The sequence below is a fragment of the Gossypium hirsutum genome, chromosome A09 (assembly GCF_007990345.1).
Source record: "Gossypium hirsutum isolate 1008001.06 chromosome A09, Gossypium_hirsutum_v2.1, whole genome shotgun sequence".
Classification (NCBI taxonomy): Eukaryota; Viridiplantae; Streptophyta; class Magnoliopsida; order Malvales; family Malvaceae; genus Gossypium; species Gossypium hirsutum.
Genome location: NC_053432.1, coordinates 46,433,514 through 46,448,604, shown reverse-complemented (window position 1 = coordinate 46,448,604; position 15,091 = coordinate 46,433,514). Strand labels below are relative to the sequence as shown.

The 15,091-nt window shown below is 35.1% G+C and overlaps 1 non-coding gene across 1 annotated transcript; it reads left to right on the top strand.

Moving 5' to 3' along the window:
* Positions 1–13,796: 13,796 nt before the first annotated feature.
* LOC121206881 (small nucleolar RNA R71) lies at positions 13,797–13,903 on the top strand. The gene has a single exon (XR_005902052.1). It is a non-coding gene; the product is annotated as a small nucleolar RNA R71 (small nucleolar RNA).
* Positions 13,904–15,091: the final 1,188 nt, after the last annotated feature.

Here is a 15,091-nt window from a genome sequence, read left to right as displayed (position 1 = left end):
TTTTGGACGAGGCTCACAGTAGTCGAATGTCAGTCTACCTAGGTAGTACTAAAATGTACAATAACCTGAAACGTCAATTTTGGTGGCCCGGTATGAAACGAGACATTTCCGAATTTGTTTCAAGGTGTTTGATATGCCAACAAGTAAAAGCGAAACATCAAGTGCCGTCGGGATTACTTCAGCCGATCATGATGCCCGAATGGAAGTGGGATCGGGTAACGATGGATTTTGTATCTGGATTGCCATTGTCATCAAGCAAGAAAGATGCAATCTGGGTCATTGTTGATAGATTGACCAAGTCTGCTCATTTTATCCCTGTCCGTACGGATTTTTCGCTCAATAAATTGGCAGAATTATATGTCTCCCAAATAGTTCGGTTGCATGGGGTACCTATTTCCATCGTGTTGGATAGAGACCCAAGATTTACCTCGCGATTTTGGAAGAAATTACAAGAAGCATTGGGTACCAAGATGCACTTTAGCACCGCATTCCATCCTCAGACCGATGGCCAATCTGAGCGGATAATTCAAATACTCGAGGATATGTTGAGATGTTGTGTTTTAGAGTTTTGTGGTTCATGGGAAAGATATCTGCCTTTGATCGAATTCGCTTACAACAATAGTTTTCAGTCAAGCATTAAGATGGCACCTTACGAGGCTTTATACGGTCGTAAATGCCATACCCCATTATTTTGGACTGAACTTAGTGAAAGTAAGATCCTTGGGGTTGATTTGATTAAGGATGCCGAGCAGAAAGTCCGAGTAATTCGCGAAAGTTTGAAAGCCGCTTCGGATCGTCAAAAGTCGTATGCGGATTTGAAAAGAAAAGACATTGAATATCAGGTCGGAGACAAAGTATTTCTCAAAGTTTCACCCTGGAAGAAGGTGCTTAGATTTGGTCGTAAGGGCAAACTAAGTCCGAGGTTCATCGGTCCGTATGAGGTATCCGAACGAGTTGGACCAGTTGCATACCGATTAATTTTACCCCCTGAGCTTGAAAAGATTCACAACGTTTTCCATGTCTCGATGCTTCGACGATATAGGTCCGACCCGTCGCACGTAATCACTCCATCTGAGATCGAGATTCAGCCTAACTTGAGTTATGAAGAAGAACCGGTTCGCATTTTGATGCGTGAAGTAAAAGAGTTGCGAAATAAGAAAATCCCATTAGTGAAGGTGTTGTGGCATAAACACGGAATTGAAGAAGCCACTTGGGAACGTGAGGACTCTATGAAGGATCGATATCCAAAATTATTCACCGGTAAGATTTTCGGGGACGAAAATTTCTTATGTGGGGGAGAGTTGTGACAGCCCTAATGTGACCCTAGTCGGAAAGTGGTTTCGGGACCACAAAACCGAGTCGTAAAAATGATTAATTGTTATATTCTATGCTTATTATGTGTGTACATGCATATGTCGACGTTTCATTCCCTAATTTTGCCAATTGCATGAGAAATTATTAAATAGGGATCAATATGAGACATGGTGAAATATGATAGACTAATTTTAAATGGTTTATTAGTGCATGTCAACACAAGGGTGGACTTGCATGTCAAATTGCCCAATTTTCTTTATAGTGGCCGGCCAAGATGGGTGTTGATGGGCAAATATATATGTTTAATTAGTTATTAAAATAAGAAATGGCATTATGTGAGAAAAAAATAATATTAGTGAAATAAAGGTAAGAGTGTGTTTGTAACACCCCGAACCCGAGACCGTCACCGGAGTCGAACACGAGGTGTTAACAGACTTTTAAAAATTTTCCAGACACTGCCAATCTGCGTAATAGTCGATTTAAAAATCATATCTTGAGTTTCAAAACTCGAAAATCAGTTTCGTGATTTTTTCCTGAAACTAGACTCATATGCCCATCTACATATTTTTTTCTAGAATTTTTGGTCGGTCCAATTAGTACAGTTTATTAGTCAAAGTCTCCCATGTTACAGGGATCGACTACCCTGACCTTTGCGCATTACGACTTGGATATTTCCTTGTACAGGGCTCCAATACTGATGCCGTTTATTTCTATAGAAACTAGACTCAGAGAGGAATCTATACATATATGGTATGACTCCTAATTATCTCTGGTTAATTTATGGTAAATTTTCAAAGTCGAAACAGGAGATCCAGAAACCGTTCTGGCCCTGTTTCACGAGAACTATAATATCTCTTAATATACTGTTCATATGATTGTTTCGTTACTTTTATATGAAAATAGATTCATCAAGGTTCGATTACATAATTTATTCACTATTTAATTCCATTCCTACAAATTTTTGTGATTTTTCAAATCCACACCACTGCTGCTGTCAGCATCTGTTTTCAAGGTAAACTTTACCTATTTCGTGGTTACCATGGACCAACTAGGGTTTTGTCATACATAGGTCCACATATGATCATATTTAGCCATTCCAATGGCTGATCATTTGCCCAACACTTCCATTCCAAACCATAGTCACATCATGAAACCATATATACATACATAAACACAAATGGTCTAATGCCATACTCCACTTCTACAAGCCATTTTCGCATGGCTGTACACACATACATCACAAAAAGTGCTTAAAACAACAAGGGGTAGTCCTATGCATGCCATATCCAGAGTTCAACTAAAAGAGTACCAAAAGAGCTTTGATAGTGTGGATGACTTCGACTTCGATGATCCCGAATCCGATAGCTAACGAACAAAATCTATAAAACAGAGAGCCCAAGCAACGGGGTAAGCATTTTAAAGCTTAGTAAGTTTCAAGTAATGAAATCGGCTTTGACTAAAGTATTACATTCACTTAGCTAAATGAATCACTTTATTAATACACATTCTCATAATCATGCTTACTTCACAATTCGTCAACATATATACACACACAAGGTATCAACCCATATAAAAGCCCAAAAGTTCGTTAGTCGATTGAACGAATACTACTTAAAACGAATCGACTTTTCCGAATCACATGCAAACATACCTTATCGTTTGGGTTTGTTGAGCATATTAATTGAATTTATTACAGCACAAAACGCTCACATTCATACCCAAGTTTCTTCGGAATTTAGCCGGATATTACCACAAGCACAATTGCCTTCGGGTCTTAACCCGGGCATAGCAACTCGCACGAATGCCTTCGGGTCTTAGCCCGGATATATCAACTTGCACAATTGCCTTCGGGTCTTAGCCCGGATATATATCAACTCGCACAAATGCCTGCGGGTCTTAGCCCGGATATATCAACTCGCACAAATGCCTGCGGGTCTTAGCCCGGATATATATCAACTCGCACAAATGCCTGCGGGTCTTAGCCCGGATATATCAACTCGCACAAATGCCTGCGGGTCTTAGCCCGAATATATCAACTCGCACAAATGCCTTCGGGTCTTAGCCCGGATAAAATCACTAGCACAATTGCCTTCGGGACTTAGCCCGGATAAAATTCAAATGCTCATGCACATATATATCAACAATCATGACACATCCATATTTCACTTTCGTTACTAAGGCTCAAACACAAAGCATTTATTAAACCTTTCCAATTTCGGCTCAATAGCCACACACAAAGAGCATGATTTCAATTGGCTTTATAACATAGTCTCTATGCACATTTGACTATCCATCATAGGATGACTAATCATTTCAATATAATTCAAGTAGGGTCATTACTCGAAGACTTACCTCGGATGTTGTCGAACGACTTCAATGGCTATTCAATTACTTTTTCCTTCCCTTTATCGGATTTAGTTCCCCTTTGCTCTTGAGCTTAAGTTCAACAAATTTTAAAATAGTCATTAATCGACTATTCAAGTATTACTTTCAGAATAATATATAAATTGATTCGACTTTCACACACATAGATTATAGTAAGCTTTATAAAAATCAATAAATAATTCATTAGCAAATTTTCATTAATGTTTACAACAAAATCACATATTCACTACGAGCTGTTTTCCCTGAGCAGCAGTCACTAAATTATTTATAACTGGAGCTACAAAACTCCAAATCACTTGCCGTTAATTTTCCCTGAATATAGACTCGTATATCTTTCATCCATAAAATTTTCAGAATTTTAGGCTTGGCCAATCAATACCAGATTTTTCTTAAAGTTTCCCCTGTTTCACTGTTTGACTAATCTGACCACTCTTCACTACGAATCAAATTTCTCATTTTACAGAATTCCAAATGTGTTGTATTTGATTTCATTTGAAACTAGACTCATTAAGGAGTTTAAGCATATAAATTTTATCTTATAATCATTTTTGTACAATTTATAATGATTTCCTAAAAACAGAACAGGGAATCTAGTAGTCATTTTGACTCAGCCCCACAATACTTCAAATATCTCAAGATCGGTAACTCTTTAGTTCTTATAGTTTCTTTTGTAAGAAAATAGACTCTTCAAGCTTTAATGACATAATTTACTCAGCTTCTAATTCAACTCCTACAAATTATGGCGATTTTCCAAAATCATCTTACTGCTGCTGTCCCCAAGCAGATTATTACCAAATCAAATACTAACATTTGCATTTCACCTTAATAGCTAGCTTAGCAAACCTTAATTTAACATATAATTCACACATATCACATTCCAAGCATTCACTCTATTCTATCACTTAAGGTACAAACATTACTCAATAACTTCCTAATTCAAGTACACATTCGGCCTTGGTACATAATAAGGTAGTCGATTCCTTTCCCTTTAGCACCCATTGCTCACATATGATTATTTGTATAGCTCAAACACTCATCTACTTTATCATGAAACAACAAAATTTACCATTGTCAAATACCATAGCCGAATGTCATTAAACCTAAACCACCATGAAAATTTTACTTATCACCTCATACCTTATTATCAAATTGAACTAATTATGCTTATAAAAATAATATCAAAACCGAAACCTTTTGATAATTAAGCCTCTAATTATTTATTACAATTACCCAAACAAAATTTTCTCACATTTAACACTTATATACCAATCAATTGTTGAAGACAAACAAAATCTCATTTCCTCCCTTGACAACCACAACCGAAAGCTCAAACCAACATCTAAAATTCCAAGTTTTCAAATGGGCTAATATGGAACTAGCTAATTGACTTAAACTAAACTTAAAATTTCAAAAACTAACAAAATTTTTACTAACCTTCTCAAGCTTCAAGTGACCGAATGTTTCCCTCCTATCTTTCTCTTTACAATCGGCCAAGAAGAACCAAGGATACAAGCTTTGTTTTCATTACCTTTCTTTTTTTCTTTTATTCTTTCTTTTATTCATTATAACTCCAATAACCCAATTTCTTATTATAATATCAAATTCAACAAATATATTGCCCATCATCAATCCATCTTGGCCGGCCACTATAAGGGAATTGGGCAATTTGACATGCAAGTCCACCCTTGTGTTGACATGCACTAATAAGCCCTTTAAAATTAGCCTATCATATTTCACCATGTCTCATGTTGATCCCTATTTAATAATTCCTCATGCAATTGGCAAAATTAGGGAATGAAACTTCCACATATGCATGTACACACACATAATAAACATAGAACATAGCAATTAATTATTTTTATAACTCGGTTTTGTGGTCCCGAAACCACTTCCCGACTAGGGTCATTTTTGGGCTGTCACAGTGTTCATCTTCCTTACCTTCTTGCAAAGCCGAAACAAAAGGGGAAAGAGGAAGGAATTTGTCTAGGGCATTCGGCTATCTTGGAGGTTAAATAAGGTAGGAGTTCATGTTATTTCTATTGATTTTTATGAGAATCTAGTAGTAGTCAAGCTCTTATTGTAACCCATATGTTGATTTTTCTTTAGTTTTGGTGACAAATTGTGCATACGGTATTATTGGATAAATGCTAAAAGGATGGTGTTTTGATATTTTGGATTGAAATATTAGAAAGGGGAAAATATGAGCTACCTAAATAGATATATGTGAATTTAAAAGATGGTATGAACAAATGTGGAGTTTTGCTAATTTAGGATTATTCGGCCAAGTGTTTATGTGGTGGAAATTAAGTGTTAAATGAAATGAAAATGATATTATATGGGGGTATGTATATTCGGCCATATGAGTAAATATATAGATGATGTTAAATTTGATTATGTATAATGGGCCATATAGAGTACACATTGTGATATTAACTTTAATTCTCTATAATTGATCAAGTGGGTGATATTGGTTTATATGGTTGAATTTGATTTATGAATATGTACCTTGAAATAAAATATATCATCGACTATGTTACTTTGGAAGTAAGAATGCATTCGGCCTTGAGACAATTTATAAGTATTAGTTAAGGTTCTAATGTTTTGAACAAGAATGGTTGTAAGATGAAACGAAAATTATTAAAATATATATGAGTAATTAACAAGGGTGGTTGCCGTGTATATAATATTTATGTGTGTTTTATTGAAATATTTATTGGGTTAATTATAGTAATTGGATCTTAGGTGATCAATAGCCGAATGGCTTAAAGTTAGTAAAAAGCATAAGGTGAATAAAAATAAAATGTTGCCGTATGATTCTTTTGATATGAAACTATTAATGTTATGGGATATAAATAACTAGCAAGGTAATTAAACTAGTTAATTTATTTATTTAAGCTCAAGAACCTAAAGGAGAGGCGTCCAACAAGGGGAAATCGAAGGTCATCGAGTAGCCGACTTGGAATTATTTTACCCAACATAAGGTAAGTCACCAAGCATATATTTTGTATTGATCTAAATAGACATAATGTCTATGTAATTATGCCGAATGGAATGATAAATTTATATACATGTATGCATGTGGTGATGAAAGTGTTGAATGAAAAGAAAAGAGGTGAGATGTATTGAGTTGTTGATCTCGGCACTAAGTGTGCGGGTATAAACATTTATGATCATGAGATTGGCACTAAGTGTGCGGGTTTAAATTGTACAGCACTAAGTGTGCGAGTTTGATTATATAGCACTAAGTGTGCGAGTTGATTATATAGCACTGAGTGTGCGGACTTAATATATATTTTTGAATCACTATGGACACTAAGTGTGCGACATTATTGAGTTGATCACGGACAGCGGATCGGGTAAGTACCTTGAGTTCATGACTAATAGGCGCTATGTTTATATTTGGAGTTGAGCTTGGTAAGTTTGAACCTATGTGACAATTATAATTGAAGTCACGTACATAAGATTTATCGTGGAATAGGTGAAAGGTCGTTTAGTTGTATGATTGTAACGAAAATAAAATGATGTATGAAAATGCCTCAAATATCCTATTGATTAGTATATGGAATGTGAATGCATGACTTGGTATGAGATTGAACCGATAGGTTTAAGGAACTATGGTATGGTTCGGTATGGATGGAGTAACTAGCCTCGTTCCATTTTGTTTCCTCTTGTGATAATGTTATTAATGGATGGTAGTGCATTGCTTATGACTTACTGAGTTATATACTCACTCGGTGTTTCCTTGTCACCTATTTAGGTTTCTTGGACTCGTCTCTTTTTGCGTGATCGGGCCGTCGTCGAAGTCATCACACCGGCTAGCAACTTTTGGTATCTTCTTTTTAGTCGGTCTAGGAGAACATTTCGGCATGTATAGGCTAATATGTTTTGTTGAAATTTGGTATGTAAACTTTTAGCCATGCGAAAATGGCATAAATGTTCGGTTGGATTTGGTTCTATAATGTTAGGTCGTAAGTCTTGGAAATTCGATTTTTATGCCATATGTCATGGTTGATTATTTTTGGTGTTAAAATTCATGATATGGCAATAGTGTAGTAGGGAGATGTTTGACAATGATTAGCCTTTGGCATGGCTAGTCATGATCATAATTTGTGATATGTATGATGAATTACTAGTTAGATCAAGGAGAAATCACGAAATAGGCATAGTTGCTTTAGTAACAGATGCTGGCAGCAGCAGTGACGTGAGATTGAAAAATCACTAAAAATAGTAGGAGAGGAATTAATTAATGAATAAATTATGTAATCAAAGATCGATGAGTCTATTTTCATATAGAAGAAACGAAACGACCATATGAGCTGTATGTTAGGAGATAATTAAACTCTTGTGAAACAGGGCCAGAGCGATTTCTGGATTCCCTGTTCCGACTTTGGAAATTCATTATAAATTAACCAGAGATAATTAGAAGTCATGCCATATGTTCATAGATTCCCCTTTGAGTCTAGTTTCTATAGAAACAAACGACATCAGTATTGAAGCCCTGTACAGGTAGATATCCAAGTCGTAATGCGCAAAGGTCAGTGTACTCGATCCCTGTAACATGGGAGACTTTTACTAATAAACTGTACTAATTGGCCTGACAAAAAATTCTAGAAAAAATATGTAGATGGACATATGAGTCTAGTTTCAGGGAAAATTCACGGAACTGGATTTCGAGTTTCATAACTCAAGATATGATTTTTAAAGCGACTAGTACGCAGAGTGGCAGCTTGTCTGGGAAATTTTTTATAAGTGGTTTGAAGTCTGTTAACACCTCGTGTTCGACTCCGGCGACGGTCTCGGGTTCAGGGTGTTACACTTACGAAACTCAGTCTGAAAGAACTCCCAGGTCACCCACTCTTTTGGAACCACTGATACTAGGGTATTCCACCAATAATAGGCTGTGTCTCGAAGAAAAGATGTGGCACATTTCAAACATTCATTCAGAGTACAGGACAGCTTATCAAACACACGGATAGTATTATCAAGCTAGAACTCAGCCCGCTCAGCATCATCATCATCAGTAGCTTTAAACTCTTTAGCCCCGTGTTTTCTGATTTTATCAACAGGTGGCTTATACAATCTCAACGGATCACTTAATTGAGGTATAGCATGCATCAAAGAAGGATTAGTCGGGGTCGGAGGTTGTTGTGCAGCCGGGTTAGTCCAGATATACTGAGTAAACCAGTCATTCATCATTTGGGAAAAGGCTTGTCTAGCCTCTCCCTCCTGGTTACTCGAAATCGGTCGAAAATCAACAGGCGCTGTCCCTTGTGTGGGAGCAGGCACTACGCTCTCGACATCATCAATTACAGCTCTGTCAAGATCCATTTACTATATGAAAACACATTTGCAAATGTCAAAAGTCATCACACTATCGCAGTATATAATATGACATGTATAGCTAGACTCACACACACTACGTTAGTCCTAGAACCAACTAAACCGTAGCTCTGATACCAACCAAATGTAACACCCTTGGTCCATATCCGTCGTCGAAATGGGGTTATGAGGCATTTCTGAAAGAAAGCATAGTTCCGAACATTTTCATATTAATTCAATTCATAATCATATACATTTAACAACCATATTACATATGCGAATTATACGTTCATTGCAATTCAAGATTTAGATCTCATCTATGCTTATAACTTAATCAAATATCTAATCTTAAAATTTTTCTCATTTGTGACACCCCTAAAGTGACCCTAGTCGGAAAGCGATTTCGGGACCGCTAAACCGAGTCACCAAATTATTTGAATGTGATATTTATTGTCTAAAATATGTGAATATGAATGTGCGAAAATTTTAAGCTTCGATTTAGTTAATTGCATGTGAATGTAGTACATAGGACTTGTGTGACACTTTTGAAATGTGATAGGCTAATCTATAAGGATCTAATAGTGCATGTAATCAAAAGGGAGGACTTGCATGTCAATTTCCCCCCTAATTAGTAGTGGCCGGCCATGACAAATAGGGTGGACAAAGTGTGATGGGCAAAACATGTCATAACATGTTATGTTGGTGTTTCATGGGAGGAATGATAAAATAAGGAGCATGGTAATAAAATAATGGAAGGGACAATGATGAAAACAAAAAAAAAGGCTTCATCCTCTTTGTTCTTCTTGACCGAAAAAAATGAAAGAAAGAAGAAATATGTTTTGAGGATTTCGGCAAGATAGCAAGCTAAAAATTTGAGGTATGTGCATTCGGTCATAGAGAAAATTGAATCAAAAGTTGGTTGATCCTTGTCCTCCATTGCCGTAGCCTAAAGGGAGGGAGAAGAAAGTTGGGTTGCCTTGATTTTTGGCTTAGAAGATGGCTAGAATGAGGTATGTATTGAATGATTCTTGAAAATCTATGTATGTTTGAGATGATTAGTTCAAACTCTACTTATCCCATAGATTAAACTTAGAATTTTGATGTTTGGAAGAGGTAAGTACCTTGAAATTCTTGGAAAATTATGTATAAAGAAGGTGGTTAGTTCAAGTTCTAATCATTCAATGGCTTGTTTATTTTGTTAAGTTCGGTTTCAAGGTTTGATCAAATTATGGTTATATTTGACATGGTTGGTTTATTTTGTTATGCTTGTTATATGATAGGTATGATTTGTGTTTGGGTGATGTGTATGTGATATTGATTATATGATTCGAAAATGAGATATGTTAATGATGAAATATAATCGACCATGGAAGTAGCTCATTTTGGAAGTATGATTTGTGGTATATTTTTTTGTGGTTGATTATAAAATTTGGCTTAAGTGAGGTAATTGGTAAAGGATGTGTTTATGATATAATACATATGCTTTCATAAGCTAAGTTATGTATATGTGATATCTTGCATATTGGTTGTTAAAGTAAGGTTTGAGATGTTAACGTATGAATATGTTTTGTATACTATTTGATGTTCATTTAGGTACAGTTATAAATGATGCAATTAGTTTTGATTTAAATTATGAATTTGGTAAATGATAGATTGATATTTTGGATATTTCATTAGTCAAGTGATATTGTAACTATGGTATGATTTGATTCGGCACTTATGTGTAAAATTGGTAGTTATTATTTTGGTAAAATGTGCAAAATTTGGTAAGACCAAATTTTATACTTAAGCTTAAGTGAAGTTGTTAATGCTGTATATATATGTATATATTAACGATTAATAAATCATGTGGTTTGGCTTGACTTAGTAAATAGTGAAGAAATGCATATTTATACATAGTGTTTATGAAAGGTAGTTTTATAAATGTGATATGAGTATTTTGTTTGTAAATGAGTAGTAAATATGTTAAGAATGGTTCTAAAATGTATATGGATGCCGTGTGATTGTGTTTGATTGGGAAGTAAATTGTTTGATTTAGCTCAAGAGCTTAGAGGATCAAAGTCGGATAAGGGAAAAGAGAAAGTAAACGAATAGCCGTGGATATCTAGTCGTCGACCACTTCCGAGGTAAGTTTTAAGTGATTAAACGTTGAGTAAATTCAATCATAATAGGACATAATGAGTTGATTTAATAAGATATGATGGGGCCGTGATATGTTTTAAACTCAAATGGTAAGTTCATAAGTGTTTGGACTTGGAAATTTAAGAGCAAATTGTAATAATTTGCTTAGGCAGCAGCAGTAACGTGATTTTAGAAAATCACCATAAATTGTTGGTGTGGAATTATAGGCTGAATAAAATATTTAATCAAAGCTTAATTAGTCTAGTTTCTTATAAAAGAGACCGTGTGAGCAAAGAAATTTCCTATAAAGAGATATTTAAAGTTGTGTGAGACGGTGTCAGAATGACTCCGAAATCCCCTGTTCTGTGTTTCGAAAATCATTATAATTTGTAAAAAAATGGTTATAAGATAAAATTTATATGCTTAGGCTCCTTAATGAGTATAGTTTCAAATGAAATCAAATACAACACATTTTGAATTCTGTAAAATGAGAAATTTGATTCGTAGTGAAGAGTGGTCAGATTAGTCAAACAGTGAAACAGGGGAAACTTTAAGAAAAATCTGGTATTGAATGGCCAAACCAAAAATTTTGAAAATTTTATGGATGTAAGATATATGAGTCTATATACAGAGAAAATTAACGGCAATTGATTTGGAGTTTTGTAGCTCCAGTTATAAATAATTCAGTGACTATTGCTCAGGAAAAACAGCTTGTGCTGAATTTGAGATCATGTTGTAAACCTTGACAAAACTTGTATTAGTTGCTCATAAGCTATTGATTAAACCCATACGTGAATTCTAAATTGTGATATTGTAAAATGATATATGAGTGATAGATGGATCTTTGATATTAAAATTTGTGAAATTGTAAGTTCATAAGTATTTGAATATGAAACGATAGTATGGCATGAAATTGAATTATTCATTGGAAAATGATAGATGTAGATTCAGCCAAGACAAAGTGTATACGTGAAAGTATATGTGGTATGTGAAGTATATTTGGATAATTGTGATGTGAATACATGAAAATTTATATTTTGATTTAGGATTTTAATGTGATGAATGTGAATATGCGTATGTGTGATAAGGCCGAATGGCCAATGTGATGAATGTGAACATGCGTATGTGCGATAAGGCCGAATGACCAATGTGATGAATGTAAACATGCATATATGAGATAAGGCCGAAGGGCCGATGTGATGAATGTGAACATGTATATATCTGGTAAGGCCGAATGGCTAATGCGAAATGTGTATGAGATAGATATGAGATAAAGCCGAATGGCTAATGCGAAACGTGTATGAGATGGATATGTGGTAAAGCCAAATGGCTAATGTGAGATATGTATGAGATGTGTATATATATATTGTGGCCAAATGACAAACGGCGGAAGGTGTGTTTTATTAGATATTTGATGAGGTAAATAAATTACAAATATGATAGTCGATGTGAATGCTGTAACATGTGAATAAATATGCATGAAACTCTGTGATGTAAATCCGGGATTTAAGGCCCGATGACTATATGTGGTGACTATGTCCGGGTTAAGACCCGCTGACTTCGTGTGGAGATTTCATCTGAGCTAAAGGTCCTGCCGATAATCCGAGGAGAGTTTAAAGCTATAAGACTTCGTAATAAGAATTACTTATAAATTTACTCAATGCGAAAGGTTAAACAGGTATGTACTCCAAGTTTATATGTGAGCTTGATTCGAACTAAATCATAAGGTAGTTATGTGATGCATACGAGAGCAATCTATGAGACTATTCCTATGATTATGTGACATCGGATCAGTGTGAGAGGTTATGTGAAATCATACAATATATCTATGTCACATGAGCTCACTTTTATGTGAAAGTTTATCTGCCTATTGTATATGATGAGATATGCATATTCGGTAAAGGGATGGTATGCCCGAAGGAAGAGTGAAATAAAAATACGAACAACTATGTTATAATTTGATTGTTATCTGTTGACACTGCTTAAAACTTACTAAGCATTGTAATGCTTACTCCGTTTACTTTGTTTTCACTGTTTTATAGATCTCATTGTGAAGCTACAGGCTCGGGGATCGTCAGCAACTAGTCACACTATCACTATCCACTGCTTGTTACTGTTATGTTTAGAATTATTTTATGGCATGTATAGAATAGACTAGTGGCGGAAGAATATTTTTGGTTAATGTATATAAGCCATGCGAAAATGGCATCTTTTGAATGTTTACTTAGAGAAGTTTAAATTTTATCCCTGGCTGTGCTTAGTACTTATTTAAATGAATGATCTTTATTTCAAGAAAAAGTTCAAAATTTTACTGTTCTGACATGAGTTACAAGTCCGGTAATGCCCCTTACCTATTTCGGCGACGGTTACAGGATAGGGGTGTTACATTTTATTGGTATTAGAGCTACGATTTAGTCGATTCTAGGACTAACGTAGCACGCGTGAGTCTATTTGTACATGCCATAAAGTGATAAAATGATAGTGTGATGATTTTTGACTATTAAAATGTGTTTGCTGTATTGTAATGAATCTTGATCCTGATCGAGCTGTATTGTAATGAAACCCTGTTTTGACGAAGGATACAGGTTAGGGGTGTTGCAATCCTCATGTGAGCATTGAGACCATTATAAAATGTCTCAAGTTGGATGCAAAGTGGGATTCCGTGATGAGGGCACTTCTATAATAATTCTTTGTACCTTTCCAACGCCTAATACGAGGACTCATCATCCATTTGTTAGAAAGCAGTGATACAGGTTAGCAGTCTTGCTAAGCGGGAAGTACTTCATGAAGAATATTTCTGCTAGCTCTTGCCATGTGGAAATTGAATTTGGTGGCAATGCTTTAATCGTAGTGCATCTTCGGGTACTATTCCTAACTTGAAAGAATCACTCACCTCCATAAACAGTCTTAGGCAAAGGTGAGGATCTTCGATAGGCATTCGACTGAATTGGCCTACTGTCTGAAGCATCTGGAACATGACTGGCTTTAGCTCAAACTATTATGCCTCGATTTCAGGTCTCCAAATACTTGGATTAAGATCGTGAAATACTGGCACGTCATACTATCTTAAAGCTCTATCCCTATCATCAGCAATAAGGATAGGATTTTGAGCAGGGTTTGCTCTGTTTCCTTGATTTGGATTTTCGTCGGTCCTTCTTTGACTTGCTTGTCTACTCTACTGTCGAAAAGTTCTTTCAATCCCAGGGTCTACGGGGAGTAAATTGATAATTCGAGCAATACTCATAAACACCTGAAAAAAACACAGAAAAATTAATTAAGTTAAAATTGAACAGAAAAATAAACCAAAATGTAAAATTAACAAATTCACAAATAATGACTTTTTAAAATAGTCCCTGGAAACAGCGCCAAAAACTTGAAACGACGGAAATGTGCAAGTGTACACAATCGCAACAAGTAATAAAGTGACAAGTAAATGTCGAGTTATCGTACCCACAAGGACTGTGAAAAGAATTATTTATGAATTCAATTTTAAAAAAACTTTGGTGAAGAAAATATTTTGATTTGAGGAGGCAATTAAAAACTAGGATTTTAACTAAGTAAAATAAATAAAAATAAAATAAAAGTTCCAATGCACGATTTCAAAAGATGATTTTAATCAAGATGACATAATTGTGCTAGATTAATTACATTTCTTAACATAGAATTATTCAACTCATGTTTATGTTGTTACGAATAAATTCACGGCAACTCGGTAATTTGGTAACTCATAAATATACTCATCTACCAAAATCCATTTATATCTTGACTATATCTCTATTTCAATTAAATTGACTAAACAAATTTTAATAAGCAAATGTGTTAATGCACATACATATTTATGAAATTAAAATAATCTCTTGTACATTTCTCTATACCAATTCAAACAATTGATTCAATCTCATAAGCACATAAAAGATTATGTGAGGTAACTATGTATTTTTACCTTGAAACA